At 39.2% G+C, this 22,066-nt stretch overlaps 1 long non-coding RNA gene across 1 annotated transcript in view; it reads left to right on the top strand.

Moving 5' to 3' along the window:
* Positions 1 to 14,382, top strand: part of LOC125482888 — a 37,888-nt gene extending 23,506 nt beyond the window's left edge. The window contains exons 2-3 of the long non-coding RNA XR_007261865.1: positions 9,466 to 9,659; positions 14,332 to 14,382. This is a non-coding gene — a long non-coding RNA (uncharacterized LOC125482888). The remainder of the gene's footprint in view (positions 1 to 9,465; positions 9,660 to 14,331) is intronic.
* The last annotated feature ends 7,684 nt before the right edge of the window (positions 14,383 to 22,066 follow it).

The raw sequence follows: 22,066 nt of genomic DNA, 5'->3' as shown, positions 1-22,066 counted from the left end.
GGTGTAATGTATACGGACTTTGAAAAGACATGTATAAAGTCTCACACAACAGGCTTGCTGGCAAAGTTAAATCACATGGAATAAAGATATAATAGTAACATGGATCTTAAATTGTCTGATAGTAAATAGACAGGAAGGGTAAACAGTTGTTTTCTAAACTAGGCCGATAGTGGGGTCCCTCAGAGGTTGTTATGGATAAGGATCTTTCCATAAAGCCCAGCTGCACTCCACTCCAGGGGGACTGCAAGCCAGGAACTTCTCCTCATACTGTGGTGCTTGACAAATGTGGGACAGTGAAAAGGAAAACTCTTACCCCACTTCTCAGATAGGGGCCTGGAGATACTTTTTGGAAGGAGAGGACTGCTGTCCTTTTCCCTGCAGACTGCCACGTGAAGCCACACCACCAGAGCAATCCAGTCTAGCCCAGGTCCGAACTGTGTCCCAAGTTAGAAGGGACATCCAACATTGCAGGAGCCAGTTAATAATCTTCAGCATTCTGTTAAGTACCACTATCCTCTCTGTACACAGTATGCACACTGTAACGCCACTCACTCTAACTCTGTCACTGCACACACAAGTCAGATGAAATATATCTCCCACCTTTGCACGCAACCATCTCCTCAATGGCTCTCACCCCCCTCAATATCTCAAACTGCTTCCCTTCCTTCCCTCATCAATATAAACAATGCAAGCCGCAGAGGTTAGAAGCCTGAAACAGTGCCTTGATGTTGGAGTTTTTTTGAGGATTTTACTAAAAATAGATAAAGAGAAGATGATGGAAAAAGTATCCTTAGATTTTCAGAGGCTTTTGATAAAGTTCTCCACTGGAGGTTGGTCAGCAAAACTAAAGCCCATGGGACAGAAAGTAATGTGCTGATATGGATTAACGTCTGACAAAAAAACATTTTGTTTTTTAATTTAGATCTACAGCACAGAAAAAAAAAGGCCCTTTGACCGATCATGTCTGTGCCAGTCAAAAACAACCACCTTACAATTCTAATTTCATTTTCCAGAACTTGGCCCTGAACCTTGTATGCCTTGTTTGTCCGAATACTTTTTAAATGTTATGAGGGTTTCTGTCTGTACCACACTTAGATCTGTGAGTTCCAGATACCCACCACCCTCTGGGTGAAAATGTTTTTCCTCATGTTTCCTCTAAATCTTCTGCTCCTTGCCTTATACACATATGCCCCCAGTCATTGATCCTTCCAGGAAGTGGAAAAGTTTCTTCTTTTCTACCCTGTCAATGCCCCTCATAATTTTATGAATCTCAATCACGCCCCCTCTAAATCTCCTCCTTCTGTCAGAAAAACTTAGAACACTGTGAGGTTATCCACTTTGGCAGGAAGAAGAGACATGCAAAGTATATCTTTAATGGTGAGAAGTTGGAAAGTGGGGAAATACCATGGTGTCCTTTCAATGAGTCACCGAAGGCTGATATGCAGATATAACAAGCTCCTATAACCTCCTGGTATCTGGTACAGCTGGGGTATTTGGTGTGGGGTGGTGGAGCTAGTGGCTGCCTGTTAGTTGAATCATCTGTTTGCGTGAGAAATGCCAGTGGCAGCTGGGAGAACTCAACTTATCGCTGCCACAAGATGATTGTGTGTTTTGAACAACAGTGGCCAGGATCACTCACTAGTACCAGTATACTTGGCCATGATAGGTGATTCTGTCTTCATGGATTAAGATGAGTTTGAACCAGCTTTAAGAAAGAATCTGATCCATTATTCCCTTCCAAGAACTAATACCAGTAAAGTCTGTGTTAGCTGGATCCCAAGCATTTGGAATTTCCCTTTCAAATCTTGGATCCTGATTGTATGAGAATTCTGAATGCTTGTGATTGGGTAATGGGGACTGTGTCAGAAAGACTTATAAAATTGAGACTTTAACAGAAGCGGATTTGAGTATAGGAGTAGTGAAGACATGCTTCATTTCTATAAGAGCTTGATTAGACTTCACCTGGAGTTCTGTGTGCAGTTTTGGTCTCCTTAAGACTTTAGATGACCTTCAAACTTTTGTTTGAGCACATGGTCCAGGAAATTAGGAGCAGAAGTAGGCCATTTGAGCCACATTATTCAGTGAGATCATGGATGATCAGATAACCTTCCACTCCATTTTCCTGCCTTATTCCTTATGAGCTTTGATTCCCCTGATGATTAGAACTCTATCTCAGTCCAGTGCATACTTAATCACAGAAAAGATATTATTTCCATAAAGAAAGTGCAACAAACATTCACCAGTCTTGATGGTAGGATGGCAGGAGGTCCTGAGAAGAGAGATTGGGCATACTGGTCTTTTATTCTTTGAAATTTCATTGAAACCTAAAAAATGCTTGAAGGGATAGACAAGGTAGATGTAGGTAAGATGTTTCTCCTTGGTGGACAGCCTAGAGCTAGACGGCACAATTTCAAAATTAGGGGGATTGACATTTAAGACCGAGATGTGGAGACCAGTTTTACTCCGAGAGTTTTGAATCTTTGGAATTTTCCACCCAGGGGGCTCTCAAAGCTCAGCATTTGAGTATGCTTCAGGTAGAGCTGATAGGTTTCTGATTCCCCATTCCTTTATTGGTATAGTGTGGGTAAAAGGAATTGAAGAGTTCAATCAGCCACGACCGTATTAAATGGTAGAGCAACTTGATGGGCTGGATGGCCTACTCCTGTTCTAAATTCCTAGACCTTAGTACTCAAACAAAGCAATGTAGCCACAGAAGGCTGGCATCCCATAACTCTGCTGAGTGTGTGAGTATGCGCTAAGAGAGCAATCTGAAGTATGCAGAGAGTTACAACCCCCAGGTAAGTGTAGAGTTATTGAGTGCTAAGAAAGCAGGCTAAGAGCTATAAGGTGCATCCTGTGAATGTTCCTCTGGGTAGGGCAGAAGTTGTAGATGACCCCTCAGCTCCAAAGCAAAAGTGTTGAAAGGTTGAACTGGTGTGTGAGTTAGTGCAATAACGGGGAGGAGGCTGGTGATTTGCCTATGCTGACTTACATGGATGAATGATGGTGGAGGGTGGTGGCCATGGAGAATGTTGTCATGAAGAAGCAGTTACATGATGGTCAGGACTAGCATTTAGCAAGCTGCAGCCACCAGGTACCTACACTGATTTACATGTTGGGAATATGGGCTAAATAGTTTCTTGGAAAGGAGAATAAAATTGATGCATAGATAAAGCAAGTTAAGGTGTTAATGATATGTAAATATATGAACATGAAGTAGTCACACTCAATGGCGAGATTCTGAAGTTGTTATTTAAGGCTTGAGGGAAAAATCACAACATGGTTTCTCAAAGTAAAGAATTTGATGTTTTTCAATCTCTCCATATTCTCCTATCCTTTCAAGCTACCACAACAGGGTAGGGAAGCTTCAGCTCATAGTTTCAATATTTGCAGTTGGCTCAGAACTCATATAGGATCCAACCAGTAAGACAGGCCATTCGGCCCAACCAGTTCATACCAGTGTTTACACTTTATTCAAAACTCTTCCCATCCTACTTTGTCTAAATCAACCGTCATAATTCTCTGTTCCCTTTTCATTCATACGTTTGTCGAGTTGCCCTTTATGTACTGTTCACTGTAGCCTGTGGCAGCAAATTCAATCCTCTCGCCATTCTCTCCATTAAGCTTCTTTGAGATTTAATACTTAATTTCTTGTTGGCTGTCTTAGAATGATACTTGCAAATACTTGGAGGTATTGAACTGTGAGGAGAGTAATAGATTTCAAAAAGACATACATTCCGGCAGTGTGATATTGACAGGAGCAGACTCAATTTACATACAAGATGATCAGAGGATTAGATAGGGTGGACAGTGGGAGCCTTTTTCCTCGGATGGTGATGGCTAGCACGAGGGGACATAGCTTTAAATTGAGGGGTGATAGATATAAGACAGATGTCAGAGGTAGGTTCTTTACTCAGAGAGTAGTAAGGGCGTGGAATGCCCTGCCTGCAAAAATAGTAGACTCGTCCACTTTAACGGCATTTAAATGGTCATTGGATAAACATATGGATGATAATGGAATAGTTTAGGTTAGATGGGCTTCAGATTGGTTTCACAGGTCGGCACAACATCGAGGGCCGAAGGGCCTGTACTGCGCTGTAATGTTCTATGTTCTATGTAATTATGATTTTCAAAAGGGAGTTGGATGATTATTGGAGGAAAAATACATAGGCTATACAGAAAAGGCAAGGAATGGGGCTAGCCCTCAGAGAAAACCATGTGGTCTCCTATGCTGTCGTCATGCGGTGATTCTATGATGAATAGCACTAGCTAAATGCAAACCGTTATTAAAAAAGAGCATTTGTCATCTTGCTCATAACATAGTTTGAATACAATATTATGTCCGTATACTTTTTGGGATTTCTAACAACTGAAATGTCTCCCTGTGTTTAAAAGCTTAGGCATCTTCAAAATTTCATTGTATATTCAGTGACACTAAAAATAACTCAGTGCTAATAAATGTGAAAATAAATGCTCCAAAATGCAAATTAGGTGAGTAGGAAGTGTGCTCATCAAATGCACCAAACACTTAGCATGCTCTCAGTAGTACAGCATGTTCAGCATTGGCCATGGACTAATTTCACTGTCATATGAGAAGAATTCACTCCCAATCACTGTTCTCATCACGCAAAACTAATAATCAGAAGGGTTTCCTCTGTCTTTCTTGGAAGCATCAAGTAAGTACACTGTACTAGTGCCTCCTTGCTGAAACAAGTCTTATTTTTATTTAGCACATTAATGACTATTTTAACTAAAGCTGCTTAATTTCATATTTGTCCACAAACGAGTTATCAATGTTAAACAGAGGAAGTCTAAAGCATTTTAATATCTCAGCACTGACTTAACATGATGAATTACAGTGCACTCTTATTTTAGATTTTGCAGGAACTGATTAGAAGGAGAAGTAACTTATTTTTTAAAGCACTTAAGGTTCTCAAAATTAGTAAGAGCATTTAGACTACTTCTTATTTTTATAAATGTATGAATTTGGAGCAGAGATAGGCAGCTTGATTCCTTGTGTCTGTTCTGCATTCAATAAAATCATGGCTGATCTGGTTGCTACACATTCCCATTTACCCCCAATAACCTTCATAGAAACATAGAAACTTTGTTTATCAAGAATCTATCTATCTCTGCTTAAAATATTCAAAGGCCCTGTTTTTATTGACTTTTGAGGAAGAGAGTTTCAGAGATTCACAACGTTCTGTGGGGAAGACAATTCTCCTTTATCTCTGTCTGAAGAGGGTGACCCCTTATTTTTAAACAATGTTCCCAAGTTTCTAGATTCCACAACAAAAGGAAGCACTCAATCCACATCACCCTGTCAAGACCAGTCAGGATCTTGTAAGTTTGAATCAAGCTGCCTCTTACTCTTCTAAAATCCAGTGGACTTTAGCCATTTCCTCATAAGAAATTTCCAGGTATCAGTCTGGTTTCACTGCACATCTCTCACTGCTGTTGTTACCAGGGATGATTTTCTGCGAATAATATAGTTCTACAACATTCAAAGGTCCTGAGATCTCCCAGAGCCATTCAACATTTCAGATTTCACTGAATGTGGATGCCTCAGTGTAATGAAACAAAATATTGCTGATGCTGGTAAACCAAAACAAACACAGAGAATGTTGGAGATACTGAACATGTCTGGTGGCAGCTGTGGAGAAAGAAATAGAGTTAACATTCAAGTCCAGCATGACTCCTCTTCAGAACAGAAGCTTGCTGAGTTTCACCAGCATTTCTGTGCCTGTACCACTGCAATAACTCAGCAGCACCACCAACACCACTAGGTGTTCTGGTCATTGAAAAATTGAATTAATATAGATTTCAAACCACTGGATGATATAACTGGAATAACATTCAGCTTCCAGTCTGGAAAATAAAACATTTTCGATTCATGCGTTGAGGGATTGTAGCTAAACAAATTCTGAGTTGCCATTTGGCGTGACTGCAGAACTTTGCTGAATTGTGAAGAAAATCTCCGTTAGTTTGATAAGACTGGCAGCCTGTAACAGCTACAGTATAAATATATCACCTACAAAATTTGCAAAAGCTAGACTGACTCACAGCCACTCAGTTATACACAGCTGCTCCACACTGCTTTCAGTTAACAAATTCAAGGATATTAACTCAGTGATGATGAAGACATTGTAATATGTATTCAACTTAGGATGCTGTAATTTGCGGGTAGGAACTGTGGTTGTGGTATTTCCATCTATTTGTTTGTCTTATGCTTCTGAGTTGTGGAAGTCAAAGAACTGGAAGTTAGCATTTGTGAATCCTTAGCAAGTTGCTGCAGTACATCACGTAGTTTGTGTACACTGTAACCACTGTGCAGGGTTGAGTGGAAGATTAAAGAGTTCAAGTGAATAAGGTGTTGTACAACTGTGCAGTTTTGTGTCAGATGGTATTGAGGTTAAGGATATCGCTGATGCAGGCAAATGAAGAGTACTCCATCACACTTCCACTCTGTGCCTCATAGGTGGTGGGCTAGAGATGGATTAGCCATCATTATTGCCCCTATCACTGTTATTGAAGCTGGCCATTTCTTGTGTCTGTGTAGGGTCATTTATTGTGGCTGGTTTCTGATAAAAAGTGATGTCAATACCGTGGGTTTAATTCCTGAATGAGTCGAGGTTATCATGAAGGACCCTCCTTCTCAATCTCTCCCTTTGCCTGAGGCGTAGTAACCCTTAGGTGAAACCATCACCAATTATCTGTAATGACAGAGCAACTCCATGATCTGGCAGGACTTTAGTGACTTTACTGCACCTTTTACCATTTATTGTGCATTCTAATATGGATGTAGAATAAGATCATAGACCAATATGTCTTTCAGTAGTGCTGGCATGAGTAAATTGTCTGATTTTCCTCAGACTGCCTAGCCTTTCTATCTTGCCTTTAGTCCTTTGTTGTTCAAAGGAAGCAACAGCACTGTTTAAGAATGCTTTCTATCTTGTTCTTTCGTTAGTATTCCTTTCTCTGGTGGACGTCCATATTATCTGAGATTCACCTTCAAGGAATCCATGAAACTTAATCTTGACCTGCTTCACAAGTGTTGTCCAAGTCTATGTTGTCAATGCATGTTCATAGAGTCATAGAGGGATTTTATCATCAGTCATATGTTCTGCACGCCCCTTCATCTGAGAGGATGATTGGTGATAGCTCTTCCCTTGAACTATTGGGTATTTCAACCAAAGCCATCAAATGTGGAACCTGTCCAATTGCTTATTATGGCATAGAACATGTCATAGAATCCCTACAGTGTGGAAACAGGCCCTTCGGCCCAACAAGCCCACACCGACCCATCCCCCGATAGCCCACCTAATCTCCACATCCCTGAACACTATGGGCAATTTAGCATGGCCAATCCACCTAGCCTGCACATCTTTGGACTGTGGGAGGAAATCAGAGCACCCAGAGGAAACCTATGCAGACTCCGGGAGAATATGCAAACTCTACACTGTCGCCCAACGGTAGAATCGAACCTGGGTCCCTGGCGCTATGAGGGACCAGTGCTAACCACTGAGCCACCACGCTGCCCTGTGTCTGGAGTAGATTATCCACGTATCCCAGGAATATTGGAATGTATGTATCACCATAACTTTGTAGACAGGAAGTTTTATTCTAAGTTAATGCCCTATTTCCAGTCTCTTGTGTAAATGGACAAACACTCAGCTTGATCAGACAATTCTATTTGCCACCCCACTGTTGAGCAATTATTCAATTACCTTTTGAAAACCCATGAATACCTCTACCACCCTCTCCGACCCTAATAAGTCATCAGGGAAAAAGGCTTTCGTCATTTGGTTCTTTTGGTAACTAAACCTGTCCATGAGTGACTCATCAGATTCCAGTACCCCTGAAAACTTCTTCAGGAATCATGACTTCTTCTTAGCCACAATCCTTCAATTGATGCCACCAACAAATAGCCTCAAAACAATTTGGTTCAACAATACTTCAAGTAATACATGCAAAGCTTATGCTTTCTATCATTATCTGTCTTGTAAATGCCTTTGCTGATTTAGTGTCTGAATGATAAAGTATAAGATGGGTACTTGATGGATGGTTAGTTAACTGTACCTCAACAACCTTTAACCAAGAGAACTTCTACATTATCATGACCAAGGGAGCAATGAGAGAATCCATTGGTTAGGATTCAGAAGGAAGAAAGGTATTATGCTACTGATCCATCTATTGTCTTCCAAATAATAAGAGAGCTAAACCGAGGTATTGAGCATGTAAACTAATAGCTTATTCTGAACCTTTATAAAACTCTCAAATAAAAACAGAAAGTGAGACAGAAATTCAACAGGTCTGGCAGCATCTGTGGAGAGAAAAATGGAGTTCAAAGACTCATAATGAGAGGCCCCATTAAAGTACAGCATTTAGTTCTGGTCATTTAACTTTAGGTAAACACAAGCATTCTTGAGGTGGTGCACAAGAGTGATTGTGAATGATTCCAGTGATGAGTCACTTTAACCACAAGGCCAACCTGTAGAAGGTTTGTTCTTCCTGAAACAGAGGAGATTGAGGAAAAGTTTGATTGTACAAGATTACAAGAGGTTTAGATAAGGTAGTCAATGAGAACCTATTTCTGTTAGTTGTAGAATAAGGACGAGGATCCAACAGTAACATTCAGGTAAATACAGAGTTATGTAAGGAAGAATGTCTTAGGTACAGATTGGCAGTGACTGACCTGGAACTCAATGCCTAAAGTAGTGGAAGGGAAGATGATAATGATTCCTAACGGTAACTGGATGGGCACTTGGGAGAAATAAAGTTATTGTGTGTGGGTGTAGAGCAAGGCAATGGGACTGACTGGATTGCTGGTGAGCTAGCACAGTCTCGATGGACCAATTGGCTTCCTTTTGTACCATTATGACTCAAGAACATCCTTAAGCCAACCAGAAATTATCATGATTACAGCCAGAGAAGAATAGAACAGAATTGATACCTGAAATTTGACCTCATTGGATTTATTCAAATTTTAATATTAAGATAACAAAATGACACCAACTTTATTTGCCTTCAAAAATTTAATCTCATTTGTTTACGGATAAACATTGTGATAGTATAATTCTCAGTGAAATACATCACTGTGTCTGAATCAAAGGATATTTGGCACTTGCCTTGTCTGGAGACTAAAGGACAACTTGATTGTGGAATGTGCTAAAATTTCACATACATCTCCCATGATTTGTCATCCATGAGAAATTTGTGTTGGTGGAGAAGGCTATGGGCAACATGTGTTGGAGAGGGATTTCTTTTCTATCTGGCTGTACATACATGGTTAATTCTCTTCCACAGAGCCAGTGCCACTTAAACAAAATGCAAACCAAATGTAAATATCTGAGCTGATTAAAAATGTCATCCAACATCTGGCTAAGGTGATCCCTGAAACTGGATTTGGGGCTGCTTTTTTATGGTAGCAAAAATTAAATAAGATCTTTTTGTCATATTTTGCAGCCTAAATGCTGCTTGAAGATTCCAAGCTATCAAGAAAATGGCTTCAATCTCAGTTCATCCATCAGTGCTCAGCGACCTTGACAAGTCAAAGAGGATAACTCAAGCATCAATGAAGGATACGTGGACAGTCATGGATGGAAATTCATCAGGAACTGTAGTGGATGATATGTCTACCTCTCTCCATACAAAGGGTGGTAAGAGATTTAGGGTGTTCCTGTTAATAAATGTCAGGGAATAATGTGGGAGCAAGTTCTTCATCTAATGTACCAAGTCTTGACGGATAAATTACTGTTATGGGTGTATTAGTAATATAGGTAATTCATAGAGTTAAATCATCCACAGACAGCAGATCTCTTCAAAGCTCTCTAACTCTGCCACATCCAACCACAAATGGCAGTGGACAACTAAACAACAAACCAGGGGAGAAAATTCCTTCACCATTCCTGTCCTTAAATAGGGGGAACCCCGCACATCAGTGAAAAATAGAAGGCTGTAGTATTTGCAATTACCTTCAGTCGGAAATGTTGAGTCAAAAATCCATCCTGGCCTCCACCAGATGCCCACATCACTACAGAGGCAAGTCTTCCATTAATTTGATTTGCTCCATCTGATATCAAGAAATGGCCAAATGCACAGCAAAGGTCATGGGACCTGATACCATGCCAGGAGTAGGTCTGAAGACCTCTGTCCTAGAACCAGCTGTGCCTTTAGCCAAGCTGTTCCAATATAGCTACAAAAATTTGCATTTATGCAAAAATATTGGAGATTTCCCTCGGTATGACTGTCCTCAAAATATATAACAAATGATCAAGCCATCAACCTACTCTCAATCATTCGTAAAGTGGGGGAAGCTAAGAAATACAATCACGATAGCACTTGCTCATCAATGTTCAGTTTAGATTCTGCTAGGGACACTTGGCTCCTGATGTCAGTATACCCTTTATTCATACATAGATAAAAGAGCTGAATTCAAGTTATGAGATGATTAGTGACATTATTTACCCTTGACGTCAGGATAGCAACAAACAGTCCAAATAAAATTGTATTAAATGGAAATCAGCAGGCAAATCCTCCACTGGCTGGAGTCCTACATAGTGATAAAGTCACAGAGATCTACAAGGCAGAAAATGGCCCTTTGGCCCATCATGTCCACTCCAACCAAAAACAACCATCCAAATCTTCTAATCTTATTTTTCAACACTTGGCCCATAACCTTGTTCTTGACATCGCAAGTGCATATCAAAATACTATATAAATGTTATGAGAGTTTCTGCCTCTGCCATCCTTACAAGCAGTGAGTTCTGGACTCCCATCACCATCTGAGTGAAAAAGATTTTCCTCACAAATCCTCTAAACCCTCTACCCTTTAACTTAAATCTATGCTCCCTGGTCATTGATCCCTCCATTAAGGGGAACAGTCTCTTCATGTATATCTTATCTATACCTGTCATAATTTTATACATCTCAATCATGTCCCATCTAAATCTCCATTGCGCTAAGGGAAACAACCCCAGTCTGTCCATTCTATCTTCAGAACTGAGCCCAGGTAACATCCTGGTACATATCCTCTGGACCCTGACCAGTGCTGTCACATCACTCCTATAATGTGGATTCCAGAACTGCACACAATACTCTAGCTCTGGCTTGACCAATATTTCATACAATTCCAGCATCACCTTCCTAGTTACCCAGCAGAAAGGTAGATGATTGCGGTTGTTGGAGGTCAATCATTCGTGCCTCAGGGCATCTTTGCCAGATTTGCTTAGAGTAGTGTCCCACATCCAACCATCTTCAACTACTTCATTAATTACCTTTTCACCCACGTAAACAACAATAAGAGTGAATGAACCGTAGGAATATCCATGTAAAAGGTGCTTTAGTTTTGACTCTAAGTGTCATTATGTGATTTGTTGTCCAGAGCAAAAGAGACAGAGTCTCTGAAATGACACATCAAAAAGATACCTCTAAGGAAGGAGATAACAATAATAATAACAATGAATCTGCACTTATACGTGTTAAAATGAGCTTTAATCTGATGATGAATGTTTTCATCATAGATTTTCTTAATTGTGTGGTATTAATGTACGTAGTGCAATTGAGTGGAAACTTTATCTTGAGTCACTATATACTGGTGATTCTTACAAGATTGTACAATTATTCTTTGCTTTTTTGACAATGCTGGCTCTTTGGCATGTTGGGGTACAAGTAAGGCAGGTGTCCAAGAGCTAGGTCAGAAGGATAGGTTTAAAAAAGTAGCTTCCTGAAGGAGGAAGGAGAGCCAAAAAGGTTAAGTGGTTTATTGAAAGAACAAATAACATATTGTGATGTAGTACAATGCTCGCCCCTTTTTGGGGCTACAATAGATTAAGTCTACCTCCTGATTGACTACCCTCAACATCAGGTACAGGGAATCCGAATTCCAGGACATGTAATTGGATCTGATCAATCTTTATCCAAAGGATAAGAGCCAGTAGAGATTGTTATCTTCTTCCTGATAATCTCTTATTTTTAATCAGTCAGATTGTAATTTTCCCAGACATTGTATGTGTTCAAATTAAACTCCTCAGTAATTACTCCCTGACCAAAAGGGAAGAGCGTTAGATTTTTTGAGTTATTGATACAGAAGACACGGTGAGACAGTGTGAACTTTAAAACATACAAAAGTTTTCAAACTAACAAATGTGCGATTTAGTGTCTACATGAAAAGCATAAACCATGAATCTGAATCAATCTGGAAAAGGAAAAGATAGCTGTTTTTATTTCTAATAAAGAATGTGAGTATTAAAATTTACATGTTACAGTGATTTTTAGAAAGGAGTGGATATTGATTAAATACTATAGTTATATTGCTTTAATCCCTGGCTATGTTATACTCTACATTCAAAATGAAAGTCCAATTGTTTCAAAGTATGTTCACATACTTACATTAAATACTTGGGGTTATATAATGAATTGTGGAACTTTTTTTTATTCATGCTAAACCTTCCTTTTTTGATTTCTCATATTTGGTGAAAGATCTACCTATTGTAATGAAGAAAAGATGGATCTTCGGTCACAATTATTTTTGCTAAATCAAATACATCTTCAAAGGAGATAACAAGAATTGTGGTCTAATATTCTTCTATCTGAATGGTATCAGAACTGGCAATGTATGTTTGCATGCTAATATAAGACAAAAAAAGTCATAGAATGTAAATTTTAAGTTTGTGTATTTTCTTATCAATCAATTCACATTGTGGTGAAGGCAATCAACCATTATGCGCTTAGAAGCTATCTCTTGTAAGCAATGTGTTTTATTTTCTGTGAGCATAGCAAAAAGTAAATTTTTAATGTAAATTTCTTTATTTTTAAGATATCATTTGACCCTTATTCCTTTGCAATACGGCCTTGGCAGCTGAAAGTATAGCAGCTAATGATAAAACAATTACAATCGTGAGGCCAGGATTAGAGAAGCAAAGATTTCTCACAGGATTGTAGTTTGGAGTATGTTTATGTAGATCACAAAGGACCAGACCATTGAGAGATTTGAAAATGAGGAGAATTTTTAAAAAACCTGTTGTTGCTTAACAGCAAGTTTATGTTGGCTATTGAGCACAAAAGCCAAGGTTGTACGTTAGAATATGGATATCATAGATTTAGATGAACACAATTTAATGAAGGATAGAATTTGAGATGCCTCCAGGAGTGCTTTCAAGTTGACAAATCCAGAGGTAACAGAAGCATGAGTTAGGGTTTTAGCAGCAGATGCGCTGAGACACTGCAGTGTCTAGTGTGATGAGACTATGGCTTTAACAGGGTCTATTTTGTCCTTTTTTTAAAAAAAATGGTTTTAAGACAGAGGTGTAGAGATGACTATTGAAAACTTGTAAACAGCTTGTCAGGCCTTCAGTTGTTTTTTTTTAAAGTTGGAACAATAGAAGCAGCCTGAATGGAGGTGGTCAAGCTCTCACAGAATCAGGATTTTGAGTTTCTTAGTTTATCAGTTGCAGTTGTTGCTGGGTCTGTTTCTGTAGTATATATCTCCCTGCTACACTCTCCTCTCTCGGTTGCAGCTAAAAGCTGGGAGTTTTCTTCTTGCTGCTGGAGTTGCATGTGAGACAATCTATTTTCTGATTTTGCATTTTGCCAAGGGTATGTTTATGGGCTGTTACTATATTGTAAATAGTAGTTAATTAGTAATAGTTACTGTATCTATTATTTTGTTAAGCATTTCAATTGAGTTACAGCTAAACCAATTCTTTTACTTTATTTTTTCTTTTGTTGTATTTTAACTAGAACATATGAATGAATTGTGTATTGCTTAACAACGAATAGTTTGACCAATCACATTGCATCTGGAGCACAGCATCTTATACTTACCTTTAAAATAAGAAAAAGTTAGGGTCTAGACTAGGAGATAGTAGGAACAGCCGGTGCTGGAGAATCTAAGATAACAAGGTGTAGAGCTGAATGAACACAGCAGACCAGGCAGCATCAGAGGAGCAGGAAAGCTGATGTTTCGGGTCTAGACCCTTCTTCAGCTGACCAAAGACAATCAGTTTGACCTTCCTAATATTTGGTTGACAATGATGCAATTGATAATTGAAGAGAATTCCAAAAACTGGTAAAGACACAAGCTTAGCAAACGTGAAACCAATTTATTTTTCAATACTTTAATTCTTTACATTAATAAGTGAGTTTATCAGTTTTGTTTACCGTTTCTATAATTTGCCTTACACTCCAATACCTTATTTAAAATGTGTGGAAGGAAATTTGGGCAGGGTATTATCGTAGCAAACTTGATGCCACTATGGAGGGATGGATGAAGTGAATTGTATTGCTTAATCTTTCTGATCACTACTTATCTTCAATTTTGTGCTCCTTTAGGAAACTATAAGCAACAAAGTATTCAAGAATGGCTTAGTACTAGCTGCATGTAAGTAATCATTACTTACTCATTAGAACGCGTAAGATTTTTTTCTTTCAATTGATCCAAAGGAAAACCATTTTCTTCCTGATCTTTCTACAATCCTTATCTTTCCTGATAATAATGGTCCTGTGCTAACTGCTCCTCAGTCAATATGATGACAATTAGGACTAAGAGTCCATAGTCTGCTATCATTGTTATCAGCCTGTATTTTGTTTGCTTGTTGGATCATTTATTTGAGCATTTGTGAACTCCCTTAGCACACAAATGACTTTTCTTTTACAAAAAAAATACACACAATAAATAAAACACTTATAAATGTAAATTGTTCATTCGTAAAATTTGTCAAGTTACGTAACAGTACAATTGAAATATGACAATTTGCAGAGTATAATACAAATCAGTATGGTGAAGCATAGTACAAGACAGACTCAAGTCTGTCTATATCAATGACGATTTTATGTATATTTACAGCATATCATACATTTTCTGATAGACATGTTTCCAAAGGTTCCAAACCTTGGTGCATTATGCTGGGAGGGCCCTAAAATGTATTGGTTCCCATTTGTGATCATAGTCTCAGGCTACCTCAGTGCATCCTCAAAATGATGTTCTGGATTTTGAAATTTGCAAGGCTTTAACAATCATGGACCATCATGGACAATTCCTTTCTTTTGGGTAGATCAAAGAACATCTTTCACTGAGTTAATTGTCTTCTAGTCACAGCTGATGTTGATCTAAGTCTGCGCCCAGAAATAGCACAAAGAATGCAGACATAACCTGAAACATCAATTTCCCTGCTCCTCTGATGCTGCCTGGCCTGCTGTGTTCATCCAGCTTCACACTGTGCTATCTCTGACTCCAGCATCGGCAGTTCTTACTGTCTCTCATAAAGGATGCGGATTCCTTTCTTCTGGAGCTGCTGGAGATGAATCTCAACAGAACTACTGTACCTTTTCCCCAGATGTTCTTTGCAAATGCACATTCCCCACTGCTGCCATCTTGGAGGACAATTGATCTGGGTCTGAGACAGTTGGTAATGAATGAAGGACATCATGGGAAGAACCCTTTTCGCCATCTATCAATTTACACCTTGGTGTAGGTAGGACATTCTCCCAATGAGACATTTTGCCAAATAAATTTGGCAGTTAGCTGGGAACTATTCCTCACAATTCACAGGACTTTTGTTCCATAGAGACTAATTGCTGACCACTATCTAATGAAGTTATGATAAAAGATCTTTCTCTGCACAAAATTTTCCACAAGGGAAAGGTGTCACAGCACAGTTAAACTGAATGGAGCATTCATATGGCAATCTGATCAGACCCATCCTTTTCAGTACAGAAGACAGATAACACCATAACTTTGGGGTGGAATTTGAATCCCTAAAGATGAAGAGGTATGAATTGGAAGGGAGTTTAAAATATTAAGGCCTGAGATTTTTATCCTCAAGACAAGTAGAGGCATATAGCAAATTTCACCCCAACATGGCCCTTCATGTCCCTCATGCCAGGATATGGCACTTCTATACCCATTCACTTACTATAAATTATAGAGAATTAGTGGTATCTGCATCGGTTGATACAGATGAGCATAATTGATAGCCATCAGGATGAGGGTAACATTGTTTATACAGTCTCCTTCCTTTTGCCCCCACCAGATGTGACTCTGTCCAGATAGTTCATTCTCAATTTCACGATAAAATGGAAAAGGGGTCAGCTGACTATCTTGGTGCTGGCTAAGATATGGAATGCACTGGACTGTGTATAGCAGCCGTGAGTTTCTTTACCTTCGGATGACTAAATTCTTGTCCAGGATTGAGAGTGAATGTCATGTCGTCTTTCCCAATTTCCATTTTATTTTAGCTATGCAATTGTCCCAGTACTTGATGGATGCCATGACCTCTCTAGGCCATATTCCCAACATTTTCAAGGAAGCTGATCTGACTGTGAAGAAGACAGAGGACTTTTAAGCCCAGTTATGAAAAGTAATGGCTCATGTTGGTTCTGATTTATTTTGACTCCCGAATATAACACAAACTGGTTGTAGATGGTTATTTACCTGTGGAGAGCCAGTGAATCCAAATAGATTGTGGTGGCACTGTCCACTTTTAGATAGTTCTGAATTTGTGTGTGTCCACTAGCTGGATCGTCACCACAACTGGGGTTGGGCTACAAGAAACATTTCTTGTTCCACAACACGGTGTGCCAGTGAAAGATTTATCCATTACCAAGATGCAGCAATCTTGTGGCCTCATTTTTTGAAACGTTAGAATCAGGTTTGCAATGCCAGTCCTTGCCCAGCAGAAAAGGTATTGTCAGGAACCAATGTCACTTCAGCAAAGATTTTTACAGCTAACAGATAGAGAAGTGGTGCACTCTATCCATCTGTACTGGATTGAACTTGATCCAGATCCCAGAGATGAGGGGACAGCAACTAATCTGCTGCAGCACCTAGTGACTCCTGTTTCCCATTGCCCCCTCTCCACACTTTCATTCTAAAAGTAAAATGCCATTGCCTCATCTGTCAGATATTTTTCAATTCACCTTTTTGTATAAAGATGTATATTATTTCCATGAAAACAGTAGGAAGTGTGTTTTAATAATGGCACAGTGCAGGCAATGTCAACAATTTATTTTGTACAGCCAGTTATTTATAATATTGATTTTCCACATCACTGATATAATCACTGGCAACTTTATGGGGAAGCAATGGGAGAGATTTCTTGCCTGTGGTTCTGACTTAAGCTGAGAAATTAAGTAGCTGGAGATCTGTAACTTCCTGAAGCATGAAACCTCCAATACATTTTCAGTAACATAAATCAATCCATTTGTAAAAGGAAATATCCGAACAAGTTTGTCCATGTGTCAGCCACTTTCTGTTTAAAAAGCACTTTCACGCTGATGCAACAATTTCTTCTGATACCCATAGACAAGACTCTGAAAACTGATGGACAGTAATGGTGAGTTTCCAATGCCTCTCATTTGAGCCTATTACTAGTGTCTTTCCCAGAAAACAAGTGAAACTAGGTCATTACATTTATTCACGGCTTGCTTAAATTGATTTTTGATAAACCAGGTAGTCAAGGGTTAAGGGGTGCAGATAGAAAAGTAGAGTTGATCAGCTATGATCTTATTGGTGGGAGACCAGGTTTGAAGGGCTCAATGGGCTTATTCCTGCTGTAAAGTTCTGAGCTCCTACATGCTCAGCTATTGGATTTATAAGGGGAGGATGGCGCCATGACCTCTCAAAGAGGACCAGACAGATTCTAGATTTGGGCCGTGAATATGAATGACTCTCATCACAAGAACTTAGGAGTGGTAGTAAATGTTGTCAGAATCATGTTATTTACGTGATTCCTGGCATGAAACTCAACCTTGGAGGCTCAGAAAGAGAAAAAGTGTAACTGTGTTGATTCACCTCCATAGGTAGGTATAAATTATTCTGACAGATTCCTCAAATTTAATCATTTCAATTCATCTTATTTTCCTTTAGGTGTTATTTTACTATCCCTAATAAATTTGAAACTTAACTCATCTGAGTTATATGGAGACAATGGTCTGCTTGTATTCTTGGTAGACTATTAATTCAGAGATGCAAGTAATGTCGTAGGTTTGAATCCTGCTATGGCAGTTGATGGGATTTGAATTCAATAGAAATAAAAAATCTGAAATTATGAATTGTTCAGAAAAATCCATTTGTTTCACGATGTCCCTTGGGGAAGGAAACTGCTGTCCCTACCTGGTTTCTCAACATGTGACTCCAGATCCACAGCTAGGTGGTAGGTTCTTAACTGTCCTCTGGCCTAGCCTTTAACACACACATCCTGTCAATGAATAGAAGTTGATTTTGCTGTTTCTTTCTCTACACTTATCTTTCATTGATTTGTGAGATAGACGGTGGGACCTGCCATACAATTGGATCCAGATGCACAATTGTGGTTAAACAAGTCCTAAGCAATTTATGGTGCAAAAGTAAGACTGTTCAAAAGTTGAGGTTAAAACAAAATGATAAGACTTGCTGCAAGCTACACCACTCTAGCAACGTCTAGGTCAGGGTTTGTTTTGCGTTTGTCTTGATCTGGCAATGGCAGAGTGAGAAAAGCAGAATTCAGGTATAAATTTATTTTTCGAGAAATGTGTCACTCAGGTGAACACAGGAATCACCGGCATTGCCAGCATTGAATGTGTTAATGTTGCAATCCTCCCACTGCTACCTTCAAACTATTGCATTAAAATGTTTTGTGTTTAGTTCCTGGAATAAGCCCATTGACTCGGTGTGGAAGCTTTTGCATGAATTTAACGTGTCTGGTGCTTTACAGGTTACATGCAAACGAGCAGAGGCCTCAAAGCCCACAGAGAATAGGTAACGATATAAATTATTATTGGGAGCTTTATTGGTATTCTACAGTTAATGAATTTTATATTAATTTGTAGTAATAATTATGAATAATTGTTAATATTAGTTATTTTGCCTTCCACTGTAGTTTCAAAGTATAATGCCCAGCCTGCTCCCAGGGTACAAAAACAATTTTTCCACTTGCCTGTTTCCAATGTGAAGTTTCTTATGTCAGGAATGCTTTGTAGGAAAATGCATGAATACAACCCATTGCTTTCCTGAAAGTGGAGAATTTACCTTCTGCTTTTGCTTGGATCTTGCTCACGTGACTATCCCTCATTTATAAATCTTGACTTAGTGCTGGGAGACTATTGACCTTGGGATAGTTTGCACCAAACTCGGTCTGTTCTGTGTCATCATTCAACATAAGCATGCTGTGTAAAAGTTTGGAACAATGTTTGTGGAATTTAAGTAAAAATTCTCCCTAATTTGTAACCGGTAACTCCTGTAGTAGCAACTTTACTGCCAGCTCAGCTGAAACTGACTATCCCTAATTCCAGAGAAATACAATCAGAATGCTTTCATTTTCAACAGAAAGAGTAAATATTGGAAATGTTGCAATGAAATTCCATTGATTTCTAAAATGGCAGCAGCAAATACTGTTAATTGCTTCTCCACGTGTGTTGGCTGTAAAAGCTCTTTTAGAAAATGTGCCCAAGAATTTTTGGAGATGACAGAAGAGCAATACATCAGATGCTGTATTTTTTTCCCATTATTTTTGAAATTGCTCTTACAGTGTTGTTTAGTGTTAGTTTGAAAACCCAATTAACAATGACATGGTATAGATCTTTGATTAGTCATCCTAGCTCTGCTGTGAACAAGACAGGTTTATTTTCAATATCGAGATAAGCACCAGAGCAAAATTACAAAGCTCTGCTTGAGCAAGAGACTTGGAGGTATTGGTGATGGTAAGCAAGCAATGGCATAGTATTATGATGTCCATTTAATATTGTTTTCTCTTGAGGTGTTTTAAGGGGTGGATATCAGAAAAAGCAAAACACGCGAGATAATAGGTAAATAGAACTTAGGTAACGAGAAGGTTATAGAGGCATCTCAAACAATGAGAAGTAATGAAATGAATACATTTTGACAGGGAATCCCAAAGCTTTGAGAGCTGCAGGAGCTGAAGATGTGTTGATAGTGGATTGATTAAAATTGGGGATGTGCAGCAGGCCAGAATTGGAGCAATGCGGAAACTTTGGTTGGGGAGGTGTGAGGGGGATTGCAGAGCTGTCAGAGATTACAAAAACAGGGAGAACTGAGGTAAGGTGGGATTTGAAACCAACCCTCACCTCCTGATCTGAACCATACTGTGCAGGTGACCCATGCGTAGAATATGCCTTGGTTGTTGTCTCATTCATCCACATTGGCTGACCAACAAGAGATTTAAAACCAAATTATTCATATTATATCACGGAAAAAAAGCAAAAACCTTAAATTCCTTAAAAGAAACTGATTAACCTATGATGAAGGAATGAAGGAAATAACTGCTTAATGTTAATACTTTTTTAATTAACTCAGAGCGGGGTCCAAAAATGGTGCTGGGGTACTGAACAGTGACATTCTTGGACTTCTACATAAAAAAAGACACTTTTTTAAAAAATGAGAAGAGTAGGCCATTCGACCCTTTGAGCCTAATCTGCTGTTCAATATGATCATGATCAATCATTCAACTCAGTGCCTTGTTTTTACTTTCTCCCTGTACTCTTTGGATCCTAAAAATTTTATTTAACTCCTCCTTGAAAGCATTTGATGTTTTGGCTTCGACTGCTTTCTGTGGCTAAGAATTCTACAGACTCTCATTGCTCTCAGTGAAGAAATTCCTCCACAACTCAGTCCTAAATGGCCTACTCCTGGTTTAGGACTCCCCCAGTTACAACTCCCACAGAACCAGGAGTTCGAGTTTCAGTTTTTCAGTAGCAGTTGCTGGGATCTTGAAGCTGGGTTTGGAAGCTGTAGTTCATCTCACGCTGCTACTCTCTCTCACTCTCTCTCTCTCTTCTCTTGATGTTTTTCCTCCTGGACTGGAGAATTGCCTGAGAGACAATCTATCTTACTGAATTTGCCTTTGCCAAGTGTGTGTTTGTGGGATGTTACTATATTTAAACTGTTACTGTTTAAATAGTAGTTAGATAATCTATTATCCCGTTAAGTATTCCAGTTGAGTTAAGTTATTTCAATTTCTTCTTTCTTTTGTTGGATTTTATGATAAAATGTGTTTTGTTTAACGCTTAGTAGTTTGACCAATCAAATTGCATCTAGAACTCAACGCCTGGCCCTTGCCTTTAAAATAAGAAAAAGTTAGGGTCTAGGCTATCTTCTGAATGTATTTTGAGGGGGTTTGGTCTGGTCCACAACAGATGACTAAGCTTAAGAAAAGTATAGATTGAGGACAATAAGGGATGCAGAAGCAATCAAGTCTGTAGCTATTTAGAATGTCGACAGTGTTGGTTCCCTAAGACGTGACTAAGAGATCTGGGAGTTGTCTGTAATTTTGCCAAAGATAACTAAGCCGTTCAGAACTAAAACAAAGGAAATGAAGAGCAACATTTAAAAGTGAACTTTAAAGCAATTCATTTGCATTTATTTTCTTTCAATTCCCTTTATTGAATTAATCCCAATGAATTAATCTACTGCTTGTTCAATTCATTCATTCATATTATAAATTCAATATTCTAGCTTTAAATTCCTCCATTGGTGGTGCGAAATTGTCTGAAGCACATGTCCTATTATGAGATGAAGATAAACTAAAGCTGAGTTTCAGTCAAATAGCTAAATGCTATGTGCCCACAACTGTATGAAGAGAAATTGGCGGAATAAATATAACATCGTTAACAAAAGCTGTAACTGCACTTCTTGTACTACTTGCTGCAAAGCTACAGAAACAATATCTTATTGTGCATCAGAGATAGCAGGAACTGCAGATGCTGGAGAATCTGAGATAACAAGGTGTAGAGCTGGATGAACACAGCAGGCCAAGCAGCATCATAAGAGCAGGAAGGCTGACGTTTCGGGCCTAGACCCTTCTTCAGAAATGGGGGAGGGGAAGGGGGTTCTGAAATAAATAGGGAGAGACGGGGAGGCGGATAGAAGATGGATAGAGGAGAAGATAGGTGAGAGGAGATAGACAGATCAAAGAGGCAGGGATGGAGCCAGTAAAGGTGAGTGTAGGTGGGGAGTTAGGGAGGAGATAGGTCAGTCCAGGGAGGAAGGACAGGTCAAGGAGGCGGGATGAGGTTAGTAGGTAGGAGATGGGGGTGGGGCTTGAGGTGGGAGGAGGGGATAGGTGGGAGGAAG

The sequence above is a fragment of the Rhincodon typus genome, chromosome 4 (genome assembly GCF_021869965.1).
Source record: "Rhincodon typus isolate 14 chromosome 4, sRhiTyp1.1, whole genome shotgun sequence".
Lineage (NCBI taxonomy): Eukaryota > Metazoa > Chordata > Chondrichthyes > Orectolobiformes > Rhincodontidae > Rhincodon > Rhincodon typus.
The sequence above is the reverse complement of the archived record's forward strand: the minus strand, read 5'-3'. Positions and strand labels throughout refer to the sequence as shown.